General features: G+C 44.1%; 1 protein-coding gene across 6 annotated transcripts in view; it reads right to left on the reverse strand.

Annotated features, from left to right (window-relative positions):
• The window catches only part of St3gal6 (ST3 beta-galactoside alpha-2,3-sialyltransferase 6), a 54,302-nt gene extending 36,129 nt beyond the window's left edge, over positions 1–18,173 (reverse strand). For 2 of the 6 annotated variants that reach the window (XM_021662046.2, XM_060370591.1), the window contains exons 1-2: positions 17,505–17,718; positions 1,069–1,213 (exon numbers count right to left, since the gene is read on the reverse strand). The gene's annotated coding sequence lies outside the window, so the exon portion shown is untranslated. Of the gene's footprint in view, positions 1–1,068; positions 1,214–2,129; positions 2,272–6,312; positions 6,334–17,504; positions 17,720–17,908 lie in introns of those variants that run through there. The other 4 variants (XM_021662047.2, XM_060370593.1, XM_060370592.1 and 1 more) reach the window with 4 other exon arrangements.
• Between the last annotated feature and the right edge of the window lie 1,600 nt (positions 18,174–19,773).

The following is a 19,773-nucleotide window of genomic DNA, read 5'->3' on the forward strand; positions in this document are numbered from 1 at the left end:
CTGGGGTGTCAGATAGCAGATATCCTGCATATCAGATATTTACACTAGGATTCATACCGGCAGCAAACTTAATTATGGAGTAACATGTAAAATAATTTTATGTTTAGGGGTCACTTCAACATTAGAAACTATGTTAAAGGGTCACAGCATTACGAAGGCTGAGAACCACTGGCTTAGTGGCTAAAGTTGCTTGCCACAAAAGCCGACGACCAGCGTTCGCTGTTTAGGATCCACGTGGTAAAAGGACTCCCTCGAGCAGCCCTCTGGCCTCCACACATGCGGCATTTGTGTGCTGGTACACAAGTATTCACAGTCGTGCTCAGGAGCACACAGATACACCCATTAACAAAATCATAACGCTTTAAAAGGCTGTACTGTAACCAATTTGCTAGCAGAATAATCTTATCTTGTTGAATCTTAATGGATCCAAAAGACTACAAGAGTCCATAGGGGTGGAGTGGGTTTGTTTGTTTTTAAGTAGCTAATTCCTGATGGATATATATATATGTGTGTGTGTGTGTGTGTATTGCTTTAAAGCTTTTTCAGAATAATTGATGAACTGGTGTATGAAATTTGTGCAAATAGTTAGGAGAATAAGCCTAAAAATTTCACTAGGGTGATGTAATGATATTACTATTAATTCTCTCATTAAAGACAGAGGGAAATAGAATTTATCCAGAAACCCAGACCCAGGATGAGAAGGCATCTCCTCCAAGGCTTGTCAGTCCAATATTTGTCAAGTACTTAACATCCTACTTTGACCTCTAGAGCTTTCTCAATCCCCCCTTCCATGTTGACTTAAAGCAGCTCCAAAGAAAGGACATTCGGGTCGACTATAAACGTACGCTTCCCAGACTCCATAGTTTGACTTCTGGATAGGCTGAGGAGGAAGCAATAGCTTTACGTCTCCTAAGCCTCTGGCCACGTGCAGAACTGGAAAGAAGGAAAACAGCTTGCAGCTGGAAACAGACACTCACACCACCTGAAAGTACCGGCACATTTTGCAGTGTTGAAATTCACATCTAAGGAACCCGAGACAAGGCTGGGTTCACTCCACCGTCCACCAACCTGCACTTTTAGAGTGTGTTTCCCAAAGGCCCTCTCTGAGGGGAGATGATGGAGGATGGAACACCTCAGGAGCCTACTGCTGACATGTGGAGGTCTTGATGCTGGAAATAATCCAAGATGAGGGGGTGTGCTGCTGCCTCACGTGCTGAAACAAAACACAAAGACGGTATGCTCAGAAAACGGTTAGCCTGTTACAAAGTACAGTAAGAACGCCGTATTAGTCAGCTCACTTGTGATTTCCTAAAAGCTGCTTTATGGGACGTTTAGATGAGACTACCAAACATGAAACATAAATGAAAATAAACACAAAACAAACACAGCCAAGCGAGCCCCACGTTACATCCTGTCCTTCCAGACTGGCTTTCCAAAAGATCCAGCTCAATCTCTTTGAAAAATAACATATCCAGCTACCTAATCTAAAGCAAGCGAAAAGCGAAAAGAAGCAACTGTCTCACTTTTTGGGTTACACACACACACACACACACACACAGCTTTACTGTGAAATGAAGAAGTGAAAGGAGGAGCTACAAGCTCTCAACACTCTGGGAAATTAACAAGGGAAGAAAGGAAGTTGGGAAGGGGCTGAGAATAAAAAACAGAAGAGAACAAGCAGGGCAGCCTCATGGTACAAGAACAGCCGGCAGCTCTTATCGATCAGGAGACTTCCAAGATCTGCCCTGCAGAGGACAGCAGGCAGCTGTCTTCAGTTCTTCCCCAAGCCTCTAAATAAAGCTGTTCTAATGATAGAGATAGATAGATAGATAGATAGATAGATAGACAGACAGACAGACAGACAGACAGACAAAGTAGTGTCAGAATGTGCCATGGCCACTTCCTAAAACAAGAGGAAAAATAAAAAGCCGCAAAGTAAGTTTGTGGCTGCCCTCATACAGCTTTTCTTATACAAAATTAACTGGATCTATTAGAAAAAAGATTGAAAAAAAAAGGTGACTTTTATTTCTGAAGTCTAGGCAAATAATTATCTGATTAAGTTAGAATGCCAGGCAGAGATAGATACCACCAAAAAGAGATTACCACCAGGTGGTGGTGGAGGCACATACCTTTGATCCCAGCACAAGGGATGTAGAAGCAGGTGGATCTCTTTCGAGGCCAGCCTGATCTACAGAATTACTCTCCATGAATATATAGGACATGGAGTTCCTGGGTCTCTGTCACCTACAACCAACTACTACTTAAAACTGACTGGAGTAAAAGAATGCAAATTGCTCTTTAAAGTTACTTAGTCTGAACAGATCAAAGGGCAAAGGCCAACAATGTTATATCAAAACCAGTTGAGAGATGAAGATGTACTTTGAAAGCTATTCAGAGTTAGGTCTCAGCTCCCTTCCTAAGATTTAGGGTACCTAAAGATAATAACAGGATTCAACATGAGCGAGTCACTTGTTAACAATACTTATTCTGCTCTCCAGCCTTACTTGGCAGGATTTGCAGAAGCACTTAAAAAACGTTGGCATCAGCTGGACATGCGCATTCTGCTTTTGCAGGTCTGAGTCCAGACCTCATCACTCTCCCTCCTAGGAGGCTCCCAGGCAATTCCAAAGTCACTAGGCCATGGCCCCACACTTTTTGTAGTAAGATTAGTGTGTTAAGTAAGAACCAGTGTTTCACAAATGCAGTCTTGTGCTCTGATTTTATGTACACATACACACACACACACACACACATATATATACAAACACACACATATATATACACACACATCCATTTCCAGCCCTTATTCTGGGATACGGCTAATGATTAACAACATTAATGACTAATAATGTTAATAAGTGATTAATAACGCGTTAAAAGGTTTAACGAGGGCACACCAAGTTCCAGCAAAAGTGTAACATCCTGCTGTTTTGAGGACCTTACACTCATCTCTTGGGTAACAACTGTGCACGACCACAAAGATGCAGCTCACTTCTACTCTTAAGAAACAGTGCTTTCATCCTGAGCTTAGAAATTAACCACAGCCAGCAATTTATTTGCTTACAGTAACACAGAATGTGAAAAAGAAAGCTCTAAAGGAACTATTCACAATGATTTCTGCAAAACTGAGTGGCAGTTAAAGGAAAGGGAGTTTCTTAGCACCACAAACTGTAATCCATGTGTAGACTTTCTGTTCTTTTTCCAGCCCTGACATTTCACCTAATGCCCACCTGGATCATCAATCGGTCATATTTTGTTCTGCTCCTCACCTCACCAAATAACATTTTTCAATCAGTTCTTAACAATTTCTATGAAACCTTCCCTGGAGAAATATGTAGATCTAAATGTAGCCCTTTCTCAAACTGTAAACAACCTTTAGTTTCCCTTCTGGAGAAAATAATATTACGATCGATCAACAAGGACTAAGCCAGACCTGCCTGACCACGTTTGCAGTCCTAGCTACTCTAGAGGCTGGGACAGAACAACTGCAAGGCCAGCCAGCCGAGCAACTTAGTAATACCATGTTTTCACCATAAACAAATAGCAATGGCGCTGGGGAGACAGCTCAGTGGGGAAGTACTTGCCTGGCACTGGTGAGGCCCAAGGTGCTTCCCAGCACCGCGCCAAGGACAAAAACCAGAAAACACAGCACCTCCTGTGTTGCCTTCCTAAAGTTATCAACAACACCTGATTCACAGAAGCCCCCTTTCAAATCACCTCGTCTGCCAGGTTTGTTGTTGTCTTCGTTTTCTGAATGTGCCTAGATCATTCTGTCCCTTCCAACTCTTTTTTACCCTGTCTCTGCCTCTTCACCTACTTTTAAAATAAACGAATCAGGCCGAGAGAAAACAAATCAAACTGTAAGATTCCAGTGTTAAAACCTGTCCTGCTTTTCAGGGCAAATACATGGGCCAACATGAGTTACAAATGAGAGGCAGGTATTATTTTGGAGTACTATATATTTGATTATTATAAATAAATCATTAGTAATGTTTCCATGAAACCATATATTTTAGATTTACTTCAAAATCTCAGGATTCTAATAATCCTTATAGCAGAGGGTGTTGACTAAAATCCAGTATTTAGCGAAGTTAACTCTGAGCATTGTTTTGTCTCTAAAGTGACGCTGTTGATACTCAATAAACAAATTCCCAACGTCTTCTCAATGCCAGACAGTGTTCCAACCTCCAGGGATTCAGTGTTTCAGAGGCATACATCAGCAAGCCATTCATGAACATTTATCAAATTATGGTTGGCAACTATCGGAACTGATCCAGGCAGGGGAAGGAAGGAAACAGTTCACTCCCACGTGAGAGTGAATCACATGAAACAGGCTAGGAAGGAAGAACATCCCAGACACAGGGAATAGCGTACCTGCAGCCATTCCAACAGCAGCCTGAGGAACAGTCACCCTAACCAAGAGGATGGAAAGAGAACAGAGTACCAAGAGTTGTCTCTGACCTTCACACATGTGCAAGACATGAACATGGATATGCATGCCAAACACACACACACACACACACACACACACACACACACAAATAAAATAAGTGAAAAAAATCTTTTTCGAGACAGGGTTTCTCAGTGTAGCCTTGCCTGTCCTAGACTTGATTTGTAGGCCAGGCTAGCCTTCAACTCACAGAAATCTACCTGCCTCTGCCTCCCCAAGTGCTAGGATTACACTAACCAGTACTCCCAGCTGGAAAAAAAAATCTTAATAAATTTCTCGTTTACATGAACCTATGATAATGTTAACAAAGCATCCTAGCTTGGCAGCGGTGGCACACGTCTGTAATCCCAGCATTTGGGAAGCAGAGGCAGGCCGATCTCTGTGAGTTAGAGGCCAGCCTGGTCTACAAAGTGAGTCCAGGAGAGCCAAGGCTACACAGAGAAACCCTGTCTCAAAAACAAAACAAAACAAAAAGCAATGAGGAAGTAAACATATTTTTCTTTCTCATTGCAAGAACCATGCTGACGGAGCAGAAAAATCAGCTGTGTGGAGGGAGAAGCAGATAAACAAAGGTTTCTCTGGAATGCTTTGTGCTATGTTCTGTCCAGAAAACAACCCAAGGCACAAACATAAAAACTGCCTTATTTTTTCTTTTTAGAGAAAATAAAAAGGGTTGTGATGTGTGTGCTGTGCAGCAGAGAGGATGCTTAAAACCAACAACTCGGTGAAATGCCTGAGACCTATTAACTGCAAACAAGAATCTTATTTGCATCTGCTGCATTTTTAGCTCCAGGACAGTAGAACATGGTATCCTGACTGTCAGGCATAAACTGAAGTCAGACCAGCAAATATATTGGACCCATCTAAATGTACCTTCTACATTATTTTTATAAACAAACATTTGAAAATAAAACCCATCCTCAAACATTAGCTATTTCAAAACATGTATAACTATTAATTAATGTCCACATTCTTTAAAGAAGAGCATCTGTGGGGCTGGAGGGATGGCTCAGCAGTTTAGGAGGGGCATTTGTCTTAGGGATGAGCATGCAGAGGTGGAGTTGAGATGATCTACAGTGAAATACACATCATCCCCAAGAGAGGAAATAAAAAGAAATCTATGTTCCCAATGCAAGAAGTAATTGCTAGCACACAGGAGTCTCCTTGGAGTCCAACTATTTGGTGCTGCTTTCACAAAGAACTACAAAAATGCTTTAGCACATTCCATAGGCAAGGCAACAAGATAGCACCTCTGCTCAGTTCCTGGCTAAAGTCCATTAAATCCTCCTGGGCTGAGGAAAACCCTTCCAACCTTCAGGAGACCGACCACTGGCCTAACTCAACTGAAATCCTTTTAGTACTTTAGTGAAAAAAAAAAAAAAAAAAAACTGGCCAGATGACGGGGGTGGGGGGAAGGAGGGAGCACGTCCTTCCACCCATCTGTATACTAACCCTTTCAACTTAGATTTAATACCCATCTATCACACACCACAGGATCTCATGATGCAACGGTTGAGCTGAAATCACTGTCACCTGACAGGGAAATCCCCAGTTACACATTTAAACAATTAACCATAACAAAAACAGAACCTTCTGTTCCCTCTTGACCTCTTAACTGCTTGTTCAAGGTACACTCCTTTACAATTTAAGTTATAATAAATACAGGTATTGTCAAAAAGAGGCCGCTTTTTTTTTCCAGGTATAAATGCTAAGAACTAGCAGGTGAAAGACTCAATGAACTGAGAAAGCTCCCTCTCTCTCTTCTCACGCTCCCCCCCACAACACACACACTAGCATTAATTAAACTCCTGAAAGTTTTACATTTACGCTTGTAGGAGCCCTGAAGATGTTCCCATACTTACTAAGGGCACAGGCAGGGAGGGGACGCTGGAGATTCCATATCCACTCTGCAGCCACTCTAGACATCACTGGAGACTAAAAGGCAGTCTATGCTCAAAGTGTGCAACAGAATTGCTGCCAGTTGAGTCCCTAGACCTGGCAGCCAGGGCACAAGCACAGAGCACAGGAATTAGGCCCAGTCTGTGGACTCACCCTGGGGATTTCAAAACAGTACCTTCCTTGTGATCACACTAGAAACTTAGTCCCAAATAAAAACTAGACCAAGCAGTTAAGGCAGTTTAAAAATCAACCTTTGCTCAAAACAAAACAAAACATCCTGTAGACGCCTAAGCTCTGCGAAGTTTCTTAGAGTCGAAGATCTCATTGTCAAGCTGTTTTTGAGCAGAAGGCTGTATTTTCTCCTATGAAAACCGTTCTTTCATACACCTGAGTGCAGCGGAATGAAGCCTCCATTCACAAGACAGCACAACACTAGGAAAACAGGGGCCTTCTTTTTAAAATACAGCATGTTATTTTTTTGTTTTGTTTTCCGCTCAAAGATTCTGGAGTGGAGAACTAGGGAAACCACACCCACAGCATGGCTTCAGCCTGGATCTGGGGAAAGGCCAGTTCAGAAAGGGGCAGATAAAAAGTAGAAGAGCTTGTACCAGTTCAAGCTTCATCCTGTATCTTAATCAGGAAGTCAAGCGGGCCCCTAAAAACGCTCTTGAAAACCTGAAGAGGGAGAAGGTGGAGTCACATGGTGGTAATAAACACTGTCATCCCGTGGGGCACTTTCAGACAGGGAGGAACAAGGGGCCAGAGAGCGAGTCTAGAGGTCAGCTCAACGGGGAACAGTCTCTGCCTACTCAGCCAGGTAATGCCAGTGATGTCCAAAGAGAAGCGGAACAACAGTCCCCTGCAGACCCTCTGTACAGCGTCCGGGGCTCCAGAAACTGGAGGAAGGAGGGTTCTTAAAGAAATCAATAAATGGCGACTCACGGAGTTCTGAAGTCTAGTCCGAAAGGAAGGTGTTGGCAGGCCCATGTTCCCCCTAAGGGTAGCTAGGATGATCCTTCTTCTCTCTTGCTCTGTGAGCTTTGCTGGCAATCTTAAGCACTCTGTGGCTTATAGAGTCATCCCTCAAGTCTACCTTCACCTGTTGTTTTCGCCAGGCCTCCAACATTACATCAATTAATTGTCTTAAGGGCCGTTCCTATCCCAGTGTGATCTCATCTTAGTTATATCAGATTCAGTTCTATATCCAAATAAGACCACAGGCCCGGGGGAAGGGGGGAGGGCTGGAGAGATAGCTCAGCAGTTAGGAGCACTGGCTGCTCTTCCAGAGGACCCCGTTCAATTCCCAGCACCCACATGGCAGCTCACAACTGTAACTCTAGTTCCAGGGGATCTGACACTCTCACACCAATACACTTAAAATTAAGTAAAAAAAAAATTTTTTTTTTTTTTTTAAAAAAGGACCACAGGGCTGATCATGTGCTGCACGTTAGGGTAAACACATAACACCTCTGGAGGGAGGCCAGGTTTTCATGCTCAGCCAGAGACCCTGGTGCCATGGAGCCTTCAGAACCTACAGTTACTTGTGGCTACTCATGCCAACTCAAGTGGCAGGGCAGACGCTCCCTTTGTAAGACTTGTAAACTTTGCAAACCTTCAAGGCTTGCAAGTGGCTCCCCAACCCCTACACCTGGAGCTCCAGTGGTAAGGCCTCAGGCCCAGACTTTCCAAACAGTACTAACAAAAAGATCCCACCAATCCCAGAGCTTGCCCCCATCTCAGGCCACATGCCCCTCCAATGGAAGGCCACCCCAAAAAGCTCTGCCCTCCCTGCCCCTCAAAAAACCCTTTTTAAACCCTTTGTTCTTCCCATTTCCCTGCTACTTCTTGTTTGAGTAACAGCAGCCTGGGTTTTATCTCCGAGTAAATCTCTTGTGTGAGGCTTGTTGTGTGGTGTGACTTTATGTATTCCTTGGCTCTGGACTGTGAGGATACCTTTCCCTTCAGAGCTGTAACCCTTAAAGTACTGACAGCAATGCTAAAGGGAAGAAACCAGAACACTACCAATAATGAAAGTCAACATAATGGTCATATCTTGGGAAACCAGTAGTGACTGATTAGGAGCAGTGACATATTAAGTGCCCTCCTAAAGTCAGGAGCATTATTCTATTGCTTCATATCCAAGGCAGCTGACCTGCTTACTGAGGAAATCTATCGAGATTTACTCATATGGGCTGTACAGGCCATTACATATACACACATCTAAGATATATCTAATGTGGCTCCATAAAATATTAAAGGAAATAAAATTGTCCAAGACACAGGGGTCCTGGCAGCCCAGTGGAAATTTCAAAGAAGCATCGACTTGGAGTCACACAGCTGGGAACTAGCAGCTCCATACAGGTGACTTAGACATCTCTCTGAGTGATCAATTTACCTGAGAGGAAGAGCTCACAGGAGACAGGTGTGAAACTGGAAATGCAATGCAATATGTGAAGACGAAAGAAGAAAGTTAAGTGCAAAGGAGTCTGTCTATTTTAACTGGCAAACTGAAAAGTTCTATAAGCAAACTCGAGACTGATAATTAAGAAACCCATGTGTTTGGTAAGCACATACCCATAAGGGTACACTCTGCCCTGAACAGTGCTGGCAATGTGCTGAGATATCTGCTTTGTCTCTATTTTCCTATCCTCCTTGCAGACCTCTCCCTCACATTCCATTTCCAGGCTAATCGCAGCTCAAGTAAAATAAAATTGTGTGCATATGTTATTTGTGTGTGTGTATATATATGTATGCATATATATGTATTTTTTTTGAGACCAAGTATCATATAAGCCAGACTTGCCTCCACCTCCCACATGCTATGATTGCATGTGTATGCTACTATGACTGCTGAATAATCACATACACACACACACACACACACACACGTTGAATTTTTTGTTTTTGTTTTTTGAGTAGATAATCTTATTTTAAAGCCAAAAATAAATAAATAAATAAAACCAAACAACAACAAAACACCAACTAAAGATACCTAAGCCTTTAAAGGAATCTAATGAGTAGACTGTACTCTTTGACTTTAGTTAACTGTGAGAAATAGATAGCCCTGTTCAACCAACATTGGCTTTCCCCCAGTTTATGGAACTCATGTATACATTTAAACGCATACACTCATACATATTTTGTCTACTTTGTGCCAGTGAGCTCCTACCAAAGGGAATAGTGCATAGTACAAAAGGTATGTATACATATGAGTTGTTGTTCACTGATGAATAACTAAAGAAGCACAATTTACATCATATAGTCCAAAGTGGAGTCTGCTCCTACAAAGAAACAAACAGGGGCAGGGAGTGGAACTTGGTAAGGTCAGCCTGAAAGGATTTCTGGAGGGAGAGGAAGATAAGTTTTAACTATCTGAGAAATAGTAGCTGCAATGACAGACATAAGAAAAAAAGCCATAAAACCAGGCATGGTGGTGCGTGCCTTGAACCCATCACTCAGGAGGCAGATTTGTGCAAGTTTGAGGCCAGCCTCGTATATGGGACAATGGCTACATAGTAAGATACTGTCTCAAAACAAACAACAGACAATAGAATGAAGTTGTAATACTAGCAACAACAGATAACATCAATAAAGATGTTAGATTATGTGGCAGAAACTATGTTGAACTGTTCATGTGGATTATTTACAATCAACTGTGGTGTGGCCATAACAGTTAACAGTTAAGGAAAGAATGGCCCTGGTAAGTTAGGCAATTTATTCAGTCAGGAAGTAATAGGCCATGAGGGTGGGGCCTGAGAAAACCTTATAGCCTGGCTTAGATGGGAGAGTGTGAAGTCAAAGAAAAGGCCCTCAGTGTCACCACCCAGGCCCAGCTAAAGCCTGGAAGGACTCAGGAGTCAAACCAAAACTCTGGAAAGAAAGATAACATGACACAGTGAACTTTAAAAGGCAGCAGATTTTCAGACTTTTGAGCAGATAAGTTTAAAAACTCCAAGAAGTCATGTTGAAGAATGAGTGTTTTGTGTACTGGGAATACTGGTATTCATAGGTAGAGTGCTTGGGCAGGTAAGGTTTATAAGAATGTTTCTTTTACCATGAATGCCAAAGAGCCCCGCTCACCAAATTGGTAAAAATGGGCTTTTGTAATAAGTAGACAAGTATGTGCTTCAAAACATGCAAAATCTGAAAACATGTACACTTTAAACATGTAAGACTTTGTTGCATGCTTATCTGAAATATTGGCCCCTCGGAAGGACCCATTTACAACAGAAAACTTTTAAAATCATTACACTCTCTTAAAATCATAAATGAATTTCTGTTGAAAAGCAACTAAATACCTCTCATGGCACTTTGATGCCTAGACCTTTTATCACTGTGGTTTTATTTATTCTACTTTATTTTTGAAAACAGTTTCTTTATGTAGCTCTGGCTGTCTTAGAACTCACTCTATAGGCCAGGCTGACCTCGAACTCAGAAATCCACCTGTCTGCCTTTGCCTCCTGACTTCTGGGATTAAATGAGTATGCAAGCACTGCCTGGAATCTTTTCATTTTCTAGTGTTTGTGTGTGTGTAGATGGTGCAGGCGTTGATCCCCATGCCCAGGGCATGGTAGGAAAGTACTCTACCAGTGAATCAGAGCCCTAGATATTTTTTCAGTCTTTAAGTATAGTCGGTCATCCACAGACAGGGGTCAGTCCACCTATGATTTTCCTTATTCCCCAGCTTTGTCCCGACCACACCCCAGCTCCCCTTATCCCTGACAATCTCTTCCTCCAGTCTAAGTTTCTTCCACTTGTCAGTTCTGATAAGGAGAGCATTTTATACCCTGGGCTACTAAGTATGTCTCAGGCTAGGTAAGCAATACCAAATGGGTGTCTAGGAAAACACCAGAATTAAGCAGTATAAACTTGATAAGCAACAAAATTGTGGCCTTAGAAACTGCTTGGGGGAAAAAATGCATGAAACTATGAATACAAAGCTTGCAACTTTTTTTGTTTTGTTTTTGTTTCATACATGTTATGTGACCCAAATCTTGAAACATGGGCTTACTAAATTGTCCGTGCTGGCCTTAAACTTCCAACTTTCCTGAGTCACCAGGCCTGCTAAGATGTCTTATTCCTAAAGAGTCCATTAACCTTGATGTCTTTGGAACACTTAAACGCCTCATTAAGGCCACCACAAACCTGAGTATGCCAACACAAATTACCATCAGTTGGGAATTATGAAACTGTACTGACAGTTTGCCGCTCATGAAAGCAAATGCCAGAGGACTGGCATCTATGTATCCACCTCTTCAAGCATAAGTACATTGCAGTTTTCCAGACAAAAAAAGAAAACTTATTTTTCCCTATAGTTTTAAGTTTTTTGGTTCCATTCTTGTTTGATGGTTGTTTTGTTTTTGAGACAACTCTTCCAAGTCCTCCAAACTGTCCTCAAATCCCTGATCCTCTTGCCTTGACCTCACAAATTCAAGGGTTAGAATTTGGTGCAACTACCATGATCAGCTTAAGAGCAAATTTATGAGTATGAACCAGTTTTCTCTGTCTAGTGGGGGGAGCTTTTCAAACAATACACCAATAATCACAAGAACTACCAGGATGAACGCCGACTGTGACAGTTTTATAACTGTGCTAATATATTAAACATTAACCATTGATGACAGCATTAGGTGGGTGACAGCTACCTTTGGTAATCAAATTGACCCACCCAGGAAAAGGAAATCTCAGCTGAGGAATTGCCACCATCAGTTCGTTTGGGGCTGTGGGCATATCTGTGAGGCATCAGTTGCTGATTGATGTGGGAAGGCCTCGTCCACTGTGGGAGGTGTCATCCCTGGCCAGATGGGCCTGAGCTGTATGGGACAGGTACCTGAGCAAGCCAAGGATGAGGCCAATAAGCATTATTCCATCATGGTTTCTTTTCGAGTTTCCCCTCAACGGTGGCCCCTCACCTATAAACAAAATGAATCCTTTCATTCCCATGTCGCTTTTGGTCATGGTTTTTATCACAGCAACATAAAGCAACCTAGAACGGTTGTGTTGTCTGCCAGCTCTTTGCTGCCTCTCCGTGTTAAGCAAAGCCTGTCCTCTCAAACAGAAATGAAGTCTAGATTTAGGCCACATAAGTCAACTGAAAGAACAAGAACACAAAGTTGAGCATATCGTGCCCATATGTAACTGAGAGCCTGAGGGAGAAAAGTCAAAAGCTCAGAGCTACACAGCAAGACCACATTTTGAAGGGGGGGGAAGGTATGTGAGGGAGGCAAAAGTAAGCAGCTAGTGGATTAAAGTAACAAGAAATAAATATATCAAAGAATCTCAAAAAGCAGTTTTCTCTCTAAAATCCAGACCAGTCTTTTCCAGAGAGCAATTTGCCGTCACATGAGTCCTCCTGGAATCAAAAGAATAACTGAAGGTTTACAGAATGTCTGAACATCTCTAATAAGCCAGTTCTACTAATTAATTGGAAATAATAAATCCTAGATCTGTGCAGTACTCTCACATTTCCAAGAGCTCCATTCTAGGGAAGCATGGAGAAGGAACTGCCACAGGTGTACTGCATTCCCACGACGAAGAGACAAGACTTCTGTACAAAGAACACAGACGACACATTACAAAGAGGCTAAGAAACAAATTCAGGGAGGCCAAGGCCTTTGTGCTGTTTAGAATAGTGCCTCTCCGAGCTGCGGCTGTCCTGCCTATTGTTTTCAGCTAGGACTTGATTTGGATAACTAATTTCTGCTATCTGTTTTCAGATGTTAAGAGCCAACACAAAGGCTTCAAGGAGACATGAAATATTCAGTCCACAGAATAGTTGGGGAACCACGGTAATACAGTTTTATGCATGAATGTAAAAGTAAATGTGAAAGCATGTGAGTCTTCAGAGGCTGTGAGGAATCCTGTGCAGGTTCTCTGCACCTTGCACCTGTGTGTATATATATATATATATATATGCCTGGATACTGGGCTGGGATGAAGGGGAAACTCCGTGATTGCCAATGAGTAAGCCCCGGAGGCTGCAATTCTGTGCAGTGTGTGGCATATTTGTGGGTAACAGCAGCTTCAATTAAGTATATCCAGCACCTTTCCAAAGAGGTTTGATGGCATCACAAAATCTGTCCCCCTTCTGTATCTTGAACTCCATCTCCCACTCCACTCTGCACTTTCCTAGGGCTATACATTACCCAGCCTCTCTTCCCCTTCTGAGCTTTCCTTTCCCAAACACTCCAAATCGATGCATGTCCCTGAACCTTTGTACTTGCTGTTTCCTCTTCCTGGAATCCCCTTCCTTCTGCTCTCCACTTGACCGGCTCATTCCTCAATCACATCTCACCCAATCGCATCACCTCTATCCCAAGAACACTTCTTGTTACATGGGCATACTAAGTTATATTTTTCATCCATGAAGAATTTAGAATAGCACCTCTCAGAAGGTAGGGCTACCTCATGAAAGACCATGAAACAAGTCATCCAGGATTCACTGGAAACTCCTTTCCTCTCTGGCCTTGCCTCCAAGGGCAGCTCCCTTCCCTCTCTGCCAACTCCAGCACTACTTCCACAAGCCTGAAAGGCAGAAATGTCCCTATATCTTTGGGGAAATAACTAGCTATCTTGCACCTTCTCTGGAGACCTTATTTCTCATCATGTTAAAAAAGAAATCCTTCCATTCTCAATGAGATAAAAAGCATAAAAAAATAAAAAGATAAAAAATGATTAAAGAGTCTCAAAGTGTTTACATGCTACTGAAAAAAAATGATGTCATTTATGTACTTTATCTTGGGACATATATATGAAAAAAAGAGACTGGGAGAACGGAATTCTTTCACCGTTTTTTTTTTTTTTTTTAAGTATTCTTGATAAGGAAAACTTCCTAGGAGCTGGTTGTTTTGCCCGAGCTTTTTCCCAACTTCCAGTAAAAGGAAATCCCCTGGCATCCAATCAGAAAGTGTGGCAAGGAGAGATAGCCCCACAATTCTTTCTTTGGTGACCAAGAAAAGAAATTCAGACCTGAGAGAAAACAGATCTTACTGTTCTCTCTCACCCTCATAACTTCTCTCTCTGATCTTCCTCAACCTGGGGGCACGACAGTCAGATTCTTGATCAAGTCTGAAGTGATTACAATTGAAGGTGTCACCATCGGGAGAGAATTCCTGCCACCCACAAAACGTGAACCAACCCTGTTTCTGACAAGCTGATACGGAACCTTAAGAACTGACCCATGTAATTAATGTCCTGTGTACTATTTTATCCCACACGCTAAGCTCGCTCCATGCCATAGCACAACTTTTGGGATCAGTCCTCTCCTCCCACCAGGCTTGACAGCAAACCTTTCCCCATTGAGCAGCGTTCTCTCTGCCTCCCATACACTCTCAGATCATAAGAGTTAACTCGGAACTGTGAAGTACGCCATCATCCACGGCAGTAGGCGTACACAGGAGAAACCCTCGATTTATTGTGGAGGATCAGACTGTGACTCTGAAAGACCACAGACAAGCAAGACACAGTTGGCCTTTGAAGGAAGCAGGAGCTTCAGGAAAACTATACTTTTAAAAGTAGGAAAGTTCAGAATATAATCCACTGGAGAGAGCCGACTCTCTAGGTGGGCCAGATATAGGATATCCAAGGGCGCATTAAAACTCAGCAGAAGACAGAAACAAAGGGAAGTCGGAAGGTGTCAAATGGAAAGCGTACTGACCATCTCTCCAGGAAGCCTGTGGAGTGAGGGTAATTAGGAAGTGGCTAACAACAGATCAAGCTGTAAGTGCTGTGTGTCTGTGTATATTTGTCTGTGTCTGTGTGTTTGTCCGTGTGTCTGTCTGTCTGTGTCTGTCTGTGTCTGTATGTGTTTGTCCGTGTGCCTGTCTGTGTGCATGTGTGTTTGTGTCTGTCTCTGTGACTGTGTATGCACACAGGTCTAGTGTCTGTCTGTCTCTCTGTCTCTGTGTTTGTGTTTGTGCGTGTGTGTGAACAAAGAATGGAAGAATTTGTGAAGAATGCATACTGTGTCACTTGACAGGCCTCCCTAAAATGTAAGATGGACAGAGACAGCCTTGAACAGGAGTCACTGCAACTCAACTTAGGGCCGTTTTCATTTCTTTCAGATTTAAAATGAGGCTAATTTTTTTTTTTTTGTCTCAGCCTTGCTGGGAATATTGAGTGAAATGCCACATGAAAACGCAGCAGGGATCAACGTGAGGACGCTATACACAGTCCACGCTGCCATCCCTCTTCAGTGGACATCCTGTAGACGCCTGTCCCCAGCTCTGGAAAGAGTCCTCCTTTCCACAAAAGCCATCTGGAATCTTCGAAGTGGGCTGAGAGGCTTGGAAGTGTAGGAAGCAGGGCTTTACCCATTTGTGCTTCACAATGTAGAACACAGAAATATCTCTAACAGAAGAAAAGGGCTGTGGAATTCGGTTCTCTGCCTCTGAGTTCTGAAATGAGAAACCTGAGAATTACAATTTCATGAAACACAGACTGGTGCATTTTGATTGCATTCTTCTGTCAGGCCTTCTACTCTTTGGTTCTCACATTCTGTTTGTATTGATTTGGACAGAAAAATAAAAATAAAAAGGTACCTGCCATGAGTCTACTGAAATGTTTTCACAATTGCAGTGAATGATCACTCTGCCCAGTCTACATTAGCCTTAGAGGCAGCTTAGAAAAACAGATCAGATTCATACAAATATTTTCCATAGACGTTTCCTTGATCCAAAACTGCCTTTATCTAAGGAGTCTCTGAAGCAGATAGTCTCATTCAAAGTCAAACTATCTCAGGAGGTTTTGTTTGTTTGTTTGTTTGTTTGTTTGTTTGTTTCTGATCTTGGTTTGAAAAGCAATCCTTGGGTGACATGCAAGGGAGGCAACAGAACCTTAAGCACCTTCCTAAGAGCTTCCCAAATATTAAACACCACCTTGTAAAGAAAAAGATAGCTAGGGGCTGGAGAGATGGCTCCGCGGTTAAGAGCACTGGCTGTTCTTCCAGAGGACCTGGGTTCCTTTACCAGAACTGACAGGGCTGTCTATAACTCCAGTTTCCGGGGTTTGACAGCCTCACTTAGACATACTTGCAGGCAAAACACCAATGAACATAAAATAAAAATAAGTAAATCTTTAGGGGAAAAAAAAAGAGACAGAGAGATAGCTACACGGTCACAAACTGGAAGGGAAAATTGAGTTTGAAGACCCGGAAAGTCAAATAGTCAGGAGAGCCTAAAAGAGGCCGCCATGTAGAGCTGAGGAAGTGTTAGAGAGGCCTGGAGGTCACAGTACCGCGCAAGGGAGCCATGAAGAATCTATTTTCTAAACCATCCACTAACCATGGTACTAAGGTGGTCCTCAAATTTGACTTCTGAATTTGGAATGTGTGGTTTCTGATAGGCTACCCCCACACAATCTTAAAACATTACCTTTAAAGAAAATTCTTCACCCAGCCTGTCCTCCTCCGGGCTTCCTCTAAAGATCTTAAAAGGCGCTTCGAGTTTCTTTAGTTTCTAGAAACCGCTTTTTATAGATTTTTCTTTTAACCCAAAATAACAGTGCACAAGAAGGGAGCTGAAATCCATGTGAGCTTCCGAGGGAAAAAAAACACACACACACACAAACAATAAAAACCGCAAAACATCAAGTTTCTCCTCTCTTAAAAATTCCCTGCAGCAGCCAAAACTGCAGTTTTCTTACTGTCGCCCTTTGCTCCAAACTGCCTCGGTATTTTACTAGGTTTAGTGTAATTGTGGCAAGGGGGATCGTTTGGAAAACACTGTATGGTAAAAGAGAACCTTCCAGACTCGCTTACAGACCGTTTCACAAACAATGGTGAGCGAGGAACCATGCACCCTGGTCGCCTTCCCTGCGCACAGATTTGGGGGGCGATCAAGGGTGGAAGGTCCCCGCGCCCCTAGACGCTACTCTCCCGGGGCCCTCCCCAGCAGCTCCAGAACCCTCCAGGAAAGGTCCTGGCCGGTCACACCAGGTTGCCTGAAGGGTGTGAGGGCCCTGCGGCTCCCGAACCGCCCCAGGGGCTGGCCGGGGACGGAGGAGAGCGCGCGGAGTCCTCTTCCCTCCTCCCCAGCGGCTGCAGAGCCAGAGGGTCTGGGCAGCACCCCGGAATCCCCAAGCTGGGTGGGGAAGGCAGTCTCCCCGCACCCCCGGCCGCCAAAGCAGAGCAGCAGCGCGGCGTGCCGCAGAGAGTTACCGGCCGAGGCCCGGGCACGGCGACCGCGGGGGCATGTGCGGGGCTGTCCGCAGCGCGCTTCCGTCTGTCCCGCGGCGTGTGCCGCATCGGGTCCCCGGGCGGGCGGCGGGCGGAAGCCTGAGCGAGGAGGCACGGACGCGACCCCTTCTCCCTGGACGGGTCGGGGCGGCGGAGCGGAGCGCTCAGACGCCCACCGGTCCCCTCGCTGCCCCCCGCGTCCGGCTCCCCGTCCCCGGCGGCTGCGTGCGACGCCGCGGGAAGCTCCTCCTTGTCGCTGGCGCCAGATGCACGGGGCCACCTCCCCCAAGTTCGCGCCGAAAAGTGCAGCCCGGAGACTGGGGAAGGGAGGGTGGGCAGAGCAACAAGACCCCCCGGGGCCGGCAGCGGCGCTTCCAGGCTCCTACCTTAAGGGCGGGGCGGCTCACCAGCCGCTTGCACTCGCCGGGAGTCCAGGACAGGAAAATCACTGCGAAGGGAGGGCCGGGAAAGTGAGGCGGGTGGCTTCAGGACAAGGTAGGAGGATTGATTTCCAGAGCCAAGAAGACACTCCCATCCCGCCCCAGTTTGTTTGGAAAAGCTGCGGGAGCAGAAGCGGGAGCCTGTGAGGGATTCTCCTTCCCAGTGCTTAGCTTGAGGGAGGCAAAAAATCAACACAGTTTGGTCGCAGCTTGCACTGTCTGTGACATCAGACACAGCGGGCATTTTGGTCCCTAGCAGAAAGGGAGGGGTGTTCACAAAGCTACACAATTTCCTGACTCTGATCTTCAAAGAAAAAAAGTGTTAGTGTTAAAGGGAGTAGCTGTAGACATTTGGTACATTTTGTATCTTAAAAGGGAACTGTTAACCTCTGTAAGAATGAAGGTGGGGCTTCCTCCCTCCTTTCCTTCTTCCTTCCCTCCCTTCCTTCCTCCTTTCCTTTCCTTCCTTCTTTTCTTCCCCCTTCCCTTCCTTCATCCTTTCTTTCTTTCTGTAGCTCTCCTTTGGAAAAAGTCTGTATTAATAGTGTCCTCATCCTTGCATAGCCCTGTATGCTTTTTTAGATGTCAGTGTTTGTCAAATAAGTCATTGTTTAGCATTCAACTCACAGCTCCAGCCTTTGGGCTCCCGGTCAAATAATCACATGCAATCAAATGACCCTCAGGAGAGAAGAGCTACAGACTGGGAGGAAAGGAGTTGAGTGCAATTCAAACCTGACCATGCGTCAAGTTCTGTAAAAAGTCCCTCATCTGTGATGGACCTTCTGGTATTTTTCTTAATTATTCCAACAGCCCTAGGAAGCAGCACGGATCATGCATATTCTCTGCCCGTTCTACAAACGCCCTTTGACATAACTCACATAGATTTTGTAATTATAAGCTTTGCTCTTGGGACACCAGGGTTGTCAAAAAGATTCCTGGAATTTGTCCATCTAGATAGGTTTTTCTGGAGAATTACCATACTCTTTTAGTTTCTGCTGAGTTCTTTTATGTTCTCTTCATGGTCTTCAAAATTAATCCTGTGCTGTATCCCTTTTGATGCCCTAGGTTTTGTGTGTTCGATTGTTTTTGCTCAGCATCTCCCTGTGTAATCTAGGGAACGCTGTGTAATCTAGGGAACGCTTGCTCCCCTTTCTTCAGATGCTGGGGTACTGGAATACCCATCTGTGTAGTGGGGGGATGGCAGGGGCAGGTCTAGCCTCTCCTCCATTTTGTTTTTGTTGTGTTGTTGCTGTTATATAAGGTCTTTTTGTCTTGCAGTGTAGCCCAGGCTGGCTTCTGACTCATGGCAATCCTCCTGCCTCATACTTCCAAACTGCTCATACTATATGAATACCCCAGATGTTCTTGTGATTCACCCTGTGGTTGCTGGGAATTGAAGACAGGACCTGTGGGAAAGCAGAGAGTGCTCTTAACCTCTGAGCTATATCTCCGGTCACATATACCTTGATTGTTTAATCTGCAAAGAAATATGCTAAAGGAGGAGGCCACTGGCTGCTCTTAGGTTACCTCCATGACTTTTCATGTCTGCGAAGATTGAGGGAACAGCTGCTCACCTACCTTGGAATGCTGCCTTTCCCGCTGGCCTGCTGTGTGATCTTAGCCAGGTGGTTTCCCCCCTCCCTGTGCTTCCGTTTTGATTAGCTGTGAGGTGAAACAATATAAACATTTTAGTGCTTATTAAAACACAAGGGTGGAAGTCCAGGCAAACTGTGTCTCTCTCCCTCCCCTTCCCCTTCCCATAGCACAAGACTATCAATTCAATCCCATAGCACAAGACTATCAATTCAAGA

The sequence above is a fragment of the Meriones unguiculatus genome, chromosome 17 (genome assembly GCF_030254825.1).
Source record: "Meriones unguiculatus strain TT.TT164.6M chromosome 17, Bangor_MerUng_6.1, whole genome shotgun sequence".
Classification (NCBI taxonomy): Eukaryota; Metazoa; Chordata; class Mammalia; order Rodentia; family Muridae; genus Meriones; species Meriones unguiculatus.